The sequence below is a fragment of the Scyliorhinus torazame genome, chromosome 2, assembly GCF_047496885.1.
Source record: "Scyliorhinus torazame isolate Kashiwa2021f chromosome 2, sScyTor2.1, whole genome shotgun sequence".
Lineage (NCBI taxonomy): Eukaryota > Metazoa > Chordata > Chondrichthyes > Carcharhiniformes > Scyliorhinidae > Scyliorhinus > Scyliorhinus torazame.
The window spans coordinates 26,196,621-26,210,085 of record NC_092708.1 but is presented as its reverse complement, the minus strand read 5'-3'; the positions used below and the strand labels follow the sequence as shown (position 1 = coordinate 26,210,085).

The window sequence follows — 13,465 nt, the reverse complement described above, 5'->3', positions numbered from 1 at the left end:
ACAGCTGTTTTAGGCAACGGGACCCTTTTCCGTCCTCAAGGTGTCCATAATGGCCCCATGAAGTGACCACAACAATTCCTAATACCTCAACTTTACCACAGGAATATCAATTCGACCCATTATTTAAAATCGCGATGTCACATTTTAAACAAATATATATATTTATTCAAATTTTTCAACAGATTTTCAACAACCCCCCCCCCCCCCCCAACAAAAAGAAAGAAACAAGAACACAACAATCAAAAATTATACATTGGATTTCCCCCATATACAATAACCCCCCCATATGACATTTAAAAACACCAATAGGGAAACCCCCCACCTTCACCCAAACGCCCCCCCAAAAGAACCCCCCCTCCTCCCACCGCCCCCCCCCCCCCCCCCCCCCCCCCCACCTCTGGGCTGCTGCTGCTGACCTCCTCCTAGCGCTCCGCGAGATAGTCTAGGAACGGTTGCCACCGCCTGAGGAACCCCTGCACAGACCCTCGCAAAGCAAACTTTATCCTCTCCAGCTTGATGAACCCTGCCATGTCATTTATCCAAGCTTCCACACTAGGGGGCTTCGCACCTTTCCATAATAGCAAAATCCTCCGCCGGGCTACCAGGGACGCAAAGGCCAGAATACCGGCCTCTTTCGCCTCCTGCACTCCCGGCTCGTCCGTTACCCCAAATAATGCCAACCCCCAGCTCGGCTTGACCCGGGCGTTCACCACCTTGGACATAGTCCTCGCAAAACCCCTCCAAAACCCATCCAGTGCCGGGCACGACCAGAACATATGGACGTGATTTGCCAGGCTTCCCGAGCACCTCCCAGATCTGTCCTCGACCCCAAAGTACCTACTCAACCTCGCCCCTGTCATATGCGCTCTGAACTTTGAACTGTATTAGGCTGAGCCTGGCACATGAGGTGGAAGAATTAACCCTACTCAGGGCATCAGCCCACAGACCCTCATCTATCTCCTCCCCAAGCTCCTCCTCCCACTTGCCCTTTAGCTCCTCCACCGAGGCCTCCTCCTCTTCCTGCAGCTCCTGGTAAATCGCCAAAATCTTGCCTTCTCCAACCCATACACCCGAAATCACCCTGTCCTGAATCCTATCCGGAAGCGGCGGGAATTCCCTCACCTGCCGCCTCACAAACGCCCTCACTTGCATGTACCTGAAAGCGTTTCCCGGGGGTAGCCCAAACTTCTCCTCCAGTGCCCCTAGGCTCGCAAATGTCCCATCGATGACAGGTCCCCCATTCTCCTAATCCCTGCCCGATGCCAGCTCCGAAACCCCCCATCCATCCTTCCCGGGACGAACCGATGATTCTCCCGAATCGGGGACCAAACCGAGGCTGCCACCTCACCCCTGTGTCGCCTCCACTGCCCCCAGATCTTCAGCGTCGCCGCCACCACCGGACTCGTGGTGTACCTTGTCGGCGAGAGCGGCAGCGGTGCCGTCACCAGCGCCCTCAGGCTTGTGCCCACACAGGACGCCATCACTAGCCTCTTCCACGCCGCCCCCTCTACCTCCATTACCCACTGACGGATCATTGCCACATTGGCTGCCCAATAATAGCCGCACAAATTCGGCAGCGCCAGCCCCCCCCCCCCCCCCCCCCCGTCCCTGCTATGCTCCAGAAACACTCTCTTCACCCTCGGGGTCTTATTCGCCCACACAAATCCCATGATGCCCCTGCTTACCCATTTGAAAAAGGCCTTGGGGATCAAAATGGGAAGGCACTGGAACACAAAGAGAAACCTCGGGAGGACTGTCATTTTGACCGACTGCACCCTACCCGCTAGTGAGAGTGGCAGCATATCCCATCTTTTAAAATCCTCCTCCATCTGCTCCACCAACCGCGTCAAATTGAGCTTGTGCAGGGCCCCCCAATTCCTAGCTACTTGGATCCCTAGATACCGAAAGCTCCTTTCCGCTCTCTTCAGCGGTAGCTCGTCTATCCCCCTTCCCTGGTCCCCTGAATGCACCACAAAGAGCTCACTCTTCCCTGTGTTGAGTTTATACCCCGAAAAGTCCCCAAACTCCCGAAGGATCCGCATGACCTCCGCCATCCCCTCCACTGGATCCGCAACATACACCAACAGGTCGTCGGCATACACCGACACCCTGTGTTCCTCCGTCCCCCCGTCCCCCCCCCCCGTCCCCCCCGGACCAATCCCCTCCATTTCCTGGACTCCCTCAGTGCCATGGCCAGAGGCTCAATTGCCAGTGCAAACAACAAGGGGGATAAGGGACACCCCTGCCTCGTCCCCCGGTACAGCCGAAAGTACTCCGACCTCCGCCGATTCGTAGCCACGCTCGCCACCAGGGCTCTATATAGCAGCCTGACCCAACTGATGAACCCTTCCCCGAACCCAAAGCTCCGCAACACTTCCCAAAGATACTCCCACTCCACCCGGTCAAAGGCCTCCTCCGCGTCCATAGCTGCCACTACCTCCGCTTCTCCCTCCACCATGCTGATGATGACATCACCATGGTGATGTCATCACCAGCATCGATCACATTGAGGAGCCTCCGCACATTTGTATTTAATTGCCTACCCTTCACAAATCCCATCTGGTCCTCATGAATCACCCCCGGGACACAGTCCTCAATTCTCATAGCCAGCACCTTCGCCAGCAACTTAGCGTCAACATTGAGGAGCGAGGTCGGTCTATACGACCCACATTGCAGTGGATCCTTGTCCCGCTTCAGGATCAAAGAAATCAGCGCCCTAGACATTGTCGGGGGCAAGGTCTTATTGAAAGGCCCCACTAGCAACGGGCCCAGCAGGTCCACGTATTTCCTGTAGAATTCAACTGGGAACCCATCCGGCCCCCGGGGCGTTCCCCGCCTGCATGCTCCCCAATCCTTTAACCAGCACCTCCAGCCCAATCGGCGCCCCCAAACCAGCCACCTCCTCCTCCTCCACCTTCGGGATCCTCAGCTGATCTGGGAATCGTCGCATCCCCTCCTACCCCGCTGGGGGCTCAGACCTGTACAGATCCCCATAGAAGTCCCTAAATACCTCATTTATTCTCACCGCACTCCGCACCTTATTCCCCCTCTATCCTTAACTCCACCAATCTCCCTCGCTGCCTCCCTCTTACGACGCTGATGTGCCAGCATCCGACTCGCCTTCTCCCCATACTCATACGTCGCCCCCTGCGCTTTCTTCCACTGTGCCTCTGCTTTCCCCGTGGTCAACAGGTCGAACTCCGTCTGGAGGTTCCGCCGCTCCCTGAGTAGCCCCTCCTCGGGGGCCTCTGCATTCCTCCTGTCCACCCTTAAAATCTCCCCCACCAACCTCTCCCTCTCCCTCCCCTCTCTCTTCTCCCTGTGGGCCCTAATGGAGATTAGCTCTCCCCTGACCACCGCCTTCAGCGCCTCCCAGACTACCCCCACCCGCACCTCCCCGTTGTCGTTGGCCTCCAAATATCTTTCAATGCACCCCTGCACCTGCCCGCACACCCCCTCATCCGCCAATAGTCCCACATCAAGGCGCCACAGCGGGCACTGGTCCCTCTCCTCCCCCAACTCCAGCTCCACCCAATGCGGGGCGTGGTCCGAGATGGACCACGAATATTCCGTTCCCTCCACTTTCGGGATTAGCGCCCTATTCAAGATGAAAAAATCTATCCGGGAGTAGGCTCTATGGACGTGGGGAAAGAAGGAAAATTCCCTGGCCAGCAGCCTGACAAACCTCCATTGATCCACTCCCCCCATCTGGTCCATAAACCCCCTGGGCACCTTGGCCGCAGCCGGCCACTTACCCGTCCTGGACTTAGAACGGTCCAGTGCTGGGTCCAGCACCGTGTTGAAGTCCCCCCCCATTATCAAGCTTCCTACCTCCAGATCCGGAATCCGACCCAGCATGCGTTTCATAAATCCGGCATCATCCCAATTCGGGGCATATACGTTCACCAGTACCACCCGCACCCTCTGCAACCTACCACTCACCATCACATATCGACCTCCATTATCCACTACAATATTCAGTGCCTCGAACGACACCCGCTTCCCCACCAGTATTGCAACCTCTCTGTTCTTCACATCCAGCCCTGAATGAAAGACCTGCCCTACCCATCCCTTTCTCAACCTAACCTGATCTGCCACCTTCAGATGCGTCTCCTGGAGCATAACCACGTCTTCCTTCAGTCCCTTTAAGTGCGCGAACACCCGGGCCCTCTTGACCGGCCCGTTCAGGCCCCTCACATTCCAAGTTATCAGCCGGATTGGGGGGCTACTCGCCCCCCACCCCTGCCGACTAGCCATCTCCTTTTCTAGGCCAGCCACGTGCTCGCGCCTCCCGCACCCTCCAGTCCCCCAGGCAGCGGACCCCCGCCCCGACTACCTCTCCTACTTCCAGCTCCCCTTTGGCCAATGCAGCAGCAACCCGGTTCCCCCCCTCCCCCCTCCCCTCCCCCCGCTAGATCCACATCTAGCCATTTTCCTCCCCCCATGACACTCCCATAAGTCAGCTGACTCCTGCTGACCCCAGCCTCTCCCGCCATTCCATCGACCCTCCAGTGTGAGAATCCCCCCACCCCTTGGCAGTCAGTGGGCGCTCCTCTCTAGCACCGCCCTCCCCCCCCCCCCCCCCGGCCCCACCCCCATCCTTCCCTAACACGGGAAGAAGCCCGCGCTTTCCTGAGCCGGCCCCGCTCCCTCTGGCGCAGCTCCTTTTTACGGCCTTACCCCAACTCCCCATCCCCAGGCCTCCACCCCCCCTCTTCCTCCGCGGGGCCCTGCCCCTCCAACACCGACGCCCACATTCTCCCCCAGCCCCCACATTAAATCCATTCACCCATCCCCACCCAGCACTCAAACCAAGAGAACATTCCCCAAACACAATAAACACAGTAAACATCCCCCCCACGACAAACGCTCAATTTGAGTCCAACTTTTCAATTTGTATAAAGTTCCATGCCTCATCGGGCGTTTCAAAATAGTGTCTCACTGTATGTGGATGACCTGCTCCTGTATATTGCGGATCCGGTGGAGGGGATGGGGGAGGTCAAGCAGATTCTTGGAGACCTTGGAGATTTTTCGGGGTATAAGCTGAATGTTGGAAAAAGCGAGCTTTTTGTGATACATGCGAGGGGCCAGGAAAAGAGATTGGGAGAGCTACCGCTCAAGATGGTGGAGAGGAGCTTTCGTTACTTGGGCATCCAGGTGGCTAAGAGCTGGGGGGTCCTGCACAAGCTCAATTTAGCGCGGCTGGTGGATCAGATGGAGGAGGACTTTTGGAGGTGGGACATGCTGCCGCTTTCCCTGGCGGGCAGAGTGCAGACCGTATAGATGACGGTCCTCCCTAGGTTCTTGTTCGTCTTCCAGTGGTAATGGCACCGTTGCCGCTTCCGCCGACGCGGTATACCACGAGCCCGGTGGTGGCGGTGACATTGAGGATCTGGGGGCAGTGGAGACCGCACAGGGGGGAGGTAGGGGCCTCAGTCTGGACCCCGATACGGAACAATCACAGGTTCGTTCCGGGTAGAATAGATGGTGGGTTCCTAAGTTGGCACAGGGCAGGTATCAAAAGGATGGGGGACTTGTTTATCGATGGGACTTTTGCTAGTCTGAGGACGCTGGAGGAGAAATTTGGGTTGCCCCCGGGGAATACTTTTAGGTACATACAGGTTCGGGCGTTCGTGAAAAAGCAGGTGGGGGAATGCCCTCTGCTGCCTGCCCGGAGGATACAGGATAGGGTGGTCTCGGGCGTGTGGGTGGGGGACGGCAAGGTATCGGACATATATCAGGAGCTGCAGGAGGCCTCGGAGGCCTCGGTGGAAGAGCTGAAGAGCAAGTGGGAGGAGGAGCTGGGCGAGGAGCTAGATTAGGGCCTGTGGGCTGATGCCCTGGGCAGGGTCAATTCCTCCTCATCTTGCGCCAGGCTTAGCCTGAATCAGTTTAAGGTGGTGCACCGGGCGCATATGACAGGGGCGAGAATGAGTAAGTTCTTTGGGGTGGAGGACAGGTGTATGAGGTGCTCAGGGTGCCCAGCAAATCATGTCCATATGTTTTGGACATGCCCGGCACTTACAGGATTTCGCGAAGGCTATGTCCAAGGTCTTGGATACTCGGGTAAAACCAAGCTGGGGGATAGCGATAGCAATATTTGGGGTATCAGACGATCCGGGAGTGCAGGAGTCGAAAGAGGCCGGACTTCTGGCCTTTGCCCCCTTGGTAGCCCGGAGAAGGCTCTTGTTAATGTGGAGGGACGCGAAGCCCCCAAGCGTAGAGGTTTGGGTCAGTGACATGGCGGGATTTCTCAGGTTGGAGAGGGTAAAGTTTGCCTTGAGAGGGTCCTTGCAGGGGTTCTCCAGGCGGTGGCAACCGTTCCTTGACTTTCTCGTGGAACGTTAGGTGGAGGTCAGCAGCAGCAGCAAACCGGGGGGGGGGGACTGACTTCATTTGTAGAGGGCAGATACCCCACCTTGTTTTGTTAAATTGTTAATTTGTTAAATGGTTACATTGTTTTTTGTTTTATTGCTATGTTTTCTTTTTATTGTTTTCGTTTTGTAGTGGCTTGTAAAAATTATTGAAAATATTTGAATAAATACAAATTTTAAAAAAAAACATTGCAATGAAGTTACTGAGAAAATCCTCCAGTCGCCCATTCCTGCGCCTGTTCGGGTGCACTGAGGGAGAATTCAGAATGTCCAATTCACCTGACAAGCACGTCTTTCGGGATTTGTGGGAGGAAACCGGAGCACCCGGAGGAAACCCACGCAGGCACGGGGGAGAACGTGCAGACGCCGCACAGGCAGTGACCCAAGCCGGGAATCGAACCTGGGACCCTGCCGCCGTGAAGCGACAGTGCTAACCACTGTGCTACCGTGCCGGCCATGTGGGTGGGGGAGTAGGCCTGGGTAGGCGGTTCATTCAGAGGTCCGGTACAGAGTCGATGGGCCGAATGGTCTCCTTCTGCACTGTGGGAATTCTATTTCATCACTAACTGCCCTTGAACTGCGAGGCTTAATAGACCATTTCTGAGGGCAATTAAGGGGGAATTACATGTAAAATCATAGAATCCTTACAGGGCAGAAGGACGCCATGTGGCCTATCGAGTCTGTGCCCACCTTCCTCCGAAAGAGCACCCTTCCTAGGCCCACTCGCCACCCTATCCTCGCAATCCCATAACCCCACCTAACCGTGGTACACTAAGGGGAAATATAGCCTGGCCAATGTAGGCCAGACAGCAGAAGGGCATTAGTGAACCTGATCAGTTTTTACAAACAATTTTGTGGTCGCCATCACAGACTAGCTTTTAATTCAGGTTTTATTCATTGAATTTAAATTCCACCAGCTGCCGTGGTGGGATTTGAACCCAGGTCCTCAGAACCTTCTGTCACCATGTTCCCCCCTGTTGGTGGGATGGGAGGTTTGGTTCGGGGGGAGTGCAAGCTGAGTGATTGTAAACAAGGCTGAAATGTCCCTCTAATGATTGACAATGGGGCAGCACGGTTAGCTCTGCTGCCTCAAGGTGTCGAGATCCCAGGTTCGATCCCGGCCCTGGGTCACTGCCCATGTCTGTGTGGGTTTTTGCCCCCACAACCCAAAGATGTGCATATACTGCCTGTCACGGAGCTCACATGTCCCAGTTGGTTCACATGCAAGGAAACAGGAACAGAAACGGAGATAGCGAGGGGGGCAACTGAAAGCTTGCCCAACGAGAGGTGGGTTTTCGGGAGATTGGGACAGTGTTGAGGCCTCTAGGCCCAATTATAGAAGAGGTTAGCCTAAACCTGCAGCAGCCACACACCTGAATAACACAGGTAGAGACACAGTAAAACTTCCTGGACAACCACCGTTCAGTGTCTGTAGCTCACCTCGTCGCCCTGAAATCCAAAGAAACCGTTCCCTCAGCAGTCCTTCATTCCACCTTGTCGCTGAAGCCACTGCCTCCCGATGGTTCAGGTCGAGGCCCAGTGCAACTAAAAATGAGCAACTACCAAATGTTGCTGCCTCTACGTTTCCGGGCTTTGGCTAACGGAGTAATTTGAGCTCCTGAGGAAAAGGCTCAAATGGAGACGAGGCTTTTTGTCAGTTCTTTGTATGGCTGGGCCCGATGGGGCAGGGGGGCAAGGTTACAGCGGCAGAGCTAAGGAGAGAAGTGAATTGTGCATTTATATCACCACTCGTAAACACTGGACGTCCCAAAGTGCTGCACCGCCAATTTTGAAGTGCCATCGCTGGTGTAACATAGGAAATGCAGCCACCAATTGTGCACAGCAGGATCCCGCAAACAACGACGAGATAATGACCAGATAATCCACGTTTTGTGATGCTGATTGAGGGACAAGCCGAAAACATTTCTCCCTCTGTCCAATCAGTTCTTTTCATAACGCTGAGACCCTCCATCATATCACCCGCCCCCCCCACCCCTCCCCCCTCACCCCCCATCTTCCACATTGCAGGGAATGGTGGTGGCATCATAGTCTGCGCCGTGGTGGCCAACTCGGTGATAAGTATGGCCTGGAGTGGCTCGGGATTCTCATTCTGCCATGGCAGTCTCTGCCCTATTTGCCACGGAGGAAGGCAGTGAGCTGAGAAGGTGTAGGGTTCGCTGGCCAGGCAGTGAGCTGAGAAGGTGTAGGGTTCGCTGGCCAGGCAGTGAGCTGAGAAGGTGTAGGGTTCGCTGGCCAGGCAGTGAGCTGAGAAGGTGTAGGGTTCGCTGGCCAGGCAGTGAGCTGAGAAGGTGTAGGGTTCGCTATCCTCTGCTTTCTCTGGGCACCTCTTCCTGTCCGGCTGAGCATTTGTTTCTGCTCACTCATTCCAAACTGTCAGCCTCCAGAGGTAGCGACATAGAAACGTAAAACCTGAGAGCAGGAGGAGGCCATTCGGCCCTTTGAGCCTGCTCCGCCATTCATGATGACCATGGCTGATCATCCAACTTAATAGCCTAATCCCGCCTTCCCCCCATTAACTTTGACCCCTTCGCCCCCAGTGCTATATCTAACTGCTTCTTGAAAGCATATGGGGCGAGATTCTCCGAACCCGCGCCTGGTCAGAGAATTCCCGGGGGGGGGGGGCGCGCGCAAATCCCGTCACACCGGCGCATCCGGCGCCGGGATGCCATTCTCCGGAGAGCAGATAATCGGCGCCATTGGTGCCGGTGCGGTCGGCGCTGAGCCAGTCGGGGGCCGCTCCACGCGGCTCCCCTGCGGTTCTCGGCCCGGGATGGGCCGAGCAGCCGTTCAAAATAACTCGAGTCCCGCCGGCGCCGTTCTAACCTGGTCTTACTGGCTGGACCTCGGCGTGAATGAATTCGGGAACGGCCTAGTGGGGGGAGGGGGTCCGATCGCGGGCCGCAGCGCCCCGGCCCGCGATCGGGGCCTACCGATCGGCGGGCCGGCCGCTCGGGCTGGGGGCCTCCTTTGTTCCGTGCCGGCCCCTGTAGCCCTACGCCCTGTTGCATCAGGGCCGGCACGGAGAAGGGAGCCACCGTGCATGCGCGGCAGTCGTGCCGGTCCCGCTGCACATACGCAGACCCGCGCCGCCCATCTGACGCCGGGATCGGCAGCTCGAGCGGCGTGGGTCGCTCCAGTGCCATGCTGGCCCCCTGTAGGGGTCAGAATCGCTGTTCCTGAGGCCATGTTGACGCCGTCGGGAAACGCGACGGCGTGTATGATGGCATCAACACAGCCTCAGGATCAGAGAATCCGCCCATGATTTGGCTTCAACTGCTTTCTGAGGTAGCAAATTCCACAGGCCGGCAAATCTACTGGAACTATTTGAGGATCTAACCAGTGGAGTTGATCAGGGGGAGCCAGTGGATGTGGTTTATTTGGGCTTTCGGCAAGGTCCCACCTAAGAGATTAATGTGTAAAATTAAAGCGTATGGGATTGAAGGTAGTGTATTGAGATGGATAGAAAACTGGCTGGCAGACAGGATACAAAGACGAGGAATAAACATGTCTTTTTCCGCTCCCAAAATGCAGCTCGTGGCGCAGCGTGGCCGGTGAAAGCCAGGAGACCACGCTCCCCTTGAAACATCTCTCTTCAAACGTCACTTCCACCATCCATGGGGTCAGTCTGGTAAACCTTCGCTGCTCTCCCTCTATAGCAAGAACATCCTTCCTCAGATAAGGAGACCAAAACTGCTCACAATCCTCCAGGTGCGGCCTCACCAAGACCCTGTATAATTGCAGCAAGACATCCCTGCTCCTGTACTCGAATCCTCTCGCAATGAACAAAGAACAAAGACAAAGAACAATACAGCACAGGCACAGGGCCCTCTCGCCCTCCAAGCCTGCGCTGATCACGTGTCCTATCTAGACCAACCTCCTGTATCCTTCTATACCCCGTCTGTTCATGTGCCTATCCAGATAAGTCTTAAAGGTCGCTAACGTATATGCCCCACCTCACTTGGTCGTGCATTCCAGGCCACCACCACCCTCTGTGTAAAAAACGTCCCCTGCACCATCTACACTGAACCTATCCCCCCTCACCTTAAACCTGTGCCCCCCTGTAGTTGTCATTTCCGCCCGGGGAAAAAGCCTCCAACTGTTCACCCTATCTATACCCCTAATAATTTTATAAACTTCTATCAGGTCGGCCCTCAGCCTCCGTCTCTCGAGGGAGAACAATCTCAGAATCGCGCCACTCCGGTCGGCGGGCCCACCCCCACCGATTCTCCGGCCCGCGATGGGCCGAAGTCCCGCTGCTGGAATGCCTGTCCCGCCAGCGTGGATTAAACCACCTTTTGAACGGCGGGACAAGGCGGCGCGGGCAAGCTCCGGGGTCCTGGGGGGGGCGCTGGGCGATCTGGCCCCGGGGGGTTCCCCCACAGTGGCCTGGCCCGCGATCGGGGCCCACCGATCCGCGGGCGAGCCGGTGCCGTGGGGGCACTCTTTTTCTTCCGCCTTCGCCATGGTCTTCACTATGGCAGAGGCGGAAGAGGCCCCCTCCCCTGCGCATGCGCGGGGATTGCGTCAGCAGCCGCTGACGCTCCCGCGCATGCATCGCCAGGCGAAGACCTTTTGGCCCCGGCTGGCGTGGCGCCAAACGCTTTTCCCGCCGGCCGGCGGAGCGCAAACCACTCCGGCGCGGGCCTAGCCCCTCAAGGTGAGGGCTTGGCCCCTAAAGGTGCGGAGACTTCCGCACCTTTGGGGCGGCCCATCGCCGGAGTGGTTCCCACCACTCCATTACGCCGGGACCCCCCGTCCCGCCGGGTAGGGGAGAATCCCGCCCCTGATTGTTAGGATTGTATTCAGTTCAGAGGAATGAGGGATCTCATAGAAACTTATCATTTTCTAACAGGATGAGACATGGTGGATGCAGGAAGGATGTTCCCGATGGTGGGGGTGCCCATCGCCAGGGGGTCACAGTCTGAGGATATGGGGAAGACCATTCAGGACAGAGAGGAGGAGAAATTTCTTCACCCACAGAGTGGTGGGCCTGTGGTATTCACTATCACAGGAAGCAGTTGAGGCCAAGGGTTCGCTCGCCTTCATTTCCTGCACTGAGCACAGCTCGTCAGTATAGGAAGGGATCGTGCCCGGATCTCTGGACCTCTCACCGCGGCCTCCGGATGCCCCCAACTCCCCAACTTACTTGTTAGGGGATCCTCAAGCCCCCACCTCATAACAGCAGGGCACCCCAGCATGGGCAACCTGCCATCCGAGCACCTTGGCATTGCCAGCCTGGCACCAGGGTGTCAGCGGGAGTGCCAGGGTACGGCGAGGTCTCCTGGGCACGGGCATTCAATCCCAGGTCCTGGGAGGCTCGGGTGCAGACATATTTAAATGAGGCGATTGGCTGTATTAGACCTTCCAAAATGCATTACCTCACATTTGTCCGGATTAAACTCCATCTGCCATCTCTCTGCCCGAGTCTCCGAACAATCTAAATCCTGCTGTATCCTCTGACAGTCCTCATCGCTATCCGCTATTCCACCAACCTTTGTGTCGTCCGCAAACTTGCTAATCAGACCAGTTACATTTTCCTCCAAATCATTTATATATACTATGAACAGCAAAGGTCCCAGCACTGATCCCAGCGGATCACCACTAGTCACAGCCCTCCAATCAGAAATGCACCCTTCCATTGCTACTCTCTGCCTTCTATGACCTAGCCAGTTCTGTATCCATCTTGCCAGCTCACCTCTGATCCCATGTAACTTCATCTTTTGTACCAGTCTGCCATGAGGGACCTTGTCAAAGGCCTCACTGAAGTCCATAGAGACAACATCCACTGCCCTACCTGCATCAATCATCTTAGTGACCTCCTCGGAAAACTCTATCAAGTTAGTGAGACACAACCCCCTCTTCACAAAACTGTGCTGCCTCTCGCTAATACGTCCACTTGCTTCCAAAGGGAATAGATCTTGTCTCGAAGAATTCTCTCCAGAAATTTCCCTACCACTGACGTAAGGCTCACCGGCCTGTAGTTCCCTGGATTATCCTTGCTACCCTTCTTAAACAAAGGAACAACATTGGCTATTCTCCAGTCCTCTGGGAAATCACCTGAAGACAATGAGGATCCAAAGATTTCTGTTAAGGCCTCAGCAATTTCCTCTCTTGCCTCCTTCAGTATTCTGGGGTAGATCCTATCAGGCCCTGGGGACTTATCTACCTTAATATTTTTGAAGACGCCCAACACCTCGTCTTTTTGGATCTCAATGTGACCCAGGCTATCTACACCCCCTTCTCCAGACTCAACATCCACCAATTCCTTCTCTTTGGTGAATATTGATGCAAAGTATTCATTTAGTACCTCACCCATTACCTCTGGCTCCACACATAGATTCCCTCCCCTGTCTTTCCCTGGCTACCCTCTTGCTTTTTATGTACCTGTAAAAAGCCTTGGGATTTTCCTTAACCCTATTTGCCAATGACTTTTCGTGACCCCTTTTAGCCCTCCTGACTCCTTGCTTAAGTACCTTCCTACTTTCCTTATATTCCACACAGGCTTCGTCTGTTACCAGCCTTCTAGCCCTGACAAATGCTTTAATGTAATTAAGGTTGATAAGCTATCCTAACTTATCGTTACAACTGCATCAGGACCAACAAAGCAACACACAGTGTCTGATCTTTCCACACATATTCTCTTTCCGTTAGACTGTAATATACAGTTAACATATACTTCCTGAATTCCTTACTCTGACCTTCCTTCTGTGTACTGTTGCTGTAGCCGAGCACAATCACAATGTAATGGATTCCGTTGGTTTCAACTTGTGCATAAATATTTTAGACACATGGCTCAGGTTGATGCTAGGATTTATGTTACAACATTGGCGACACTTCAATTGCACTTCATTGGCCGAAAAGCATTTTGCGACATCCTGAGGCCGTCAAAGGTGCTATCTAAATGTGAGTTTCCCTGAGAAACGTGGAAGTAAGGGCTCCTTCGGGCCCCCGGTCACTATCCCTGTGGAGTGTGCACTTTCTCCCCGTGTCTGCGTGGGTCTCACACCCACAACCCAAAGATATGCAGGGTAGGTAGATTGACCACGCTAAATTGCCCCTTAATGGGAAAC

At 55.2% G+C, this 13,465-nt stretch overlaps 1 protein-coding gene across 2 annotated transcripts in view; it reads right to left on the bottom strand.

Annotated features, from left to right (window-relative positions):
- Positions 1-13,465, bottom strand: part of arhgef49 (Rho guanine nucleotide exchange factor 49) — a 379,760-nt gene that overhangs the window by 286,970 nt on the left and 79,325 nt on the right. The window lies entirely within an intron of this gene.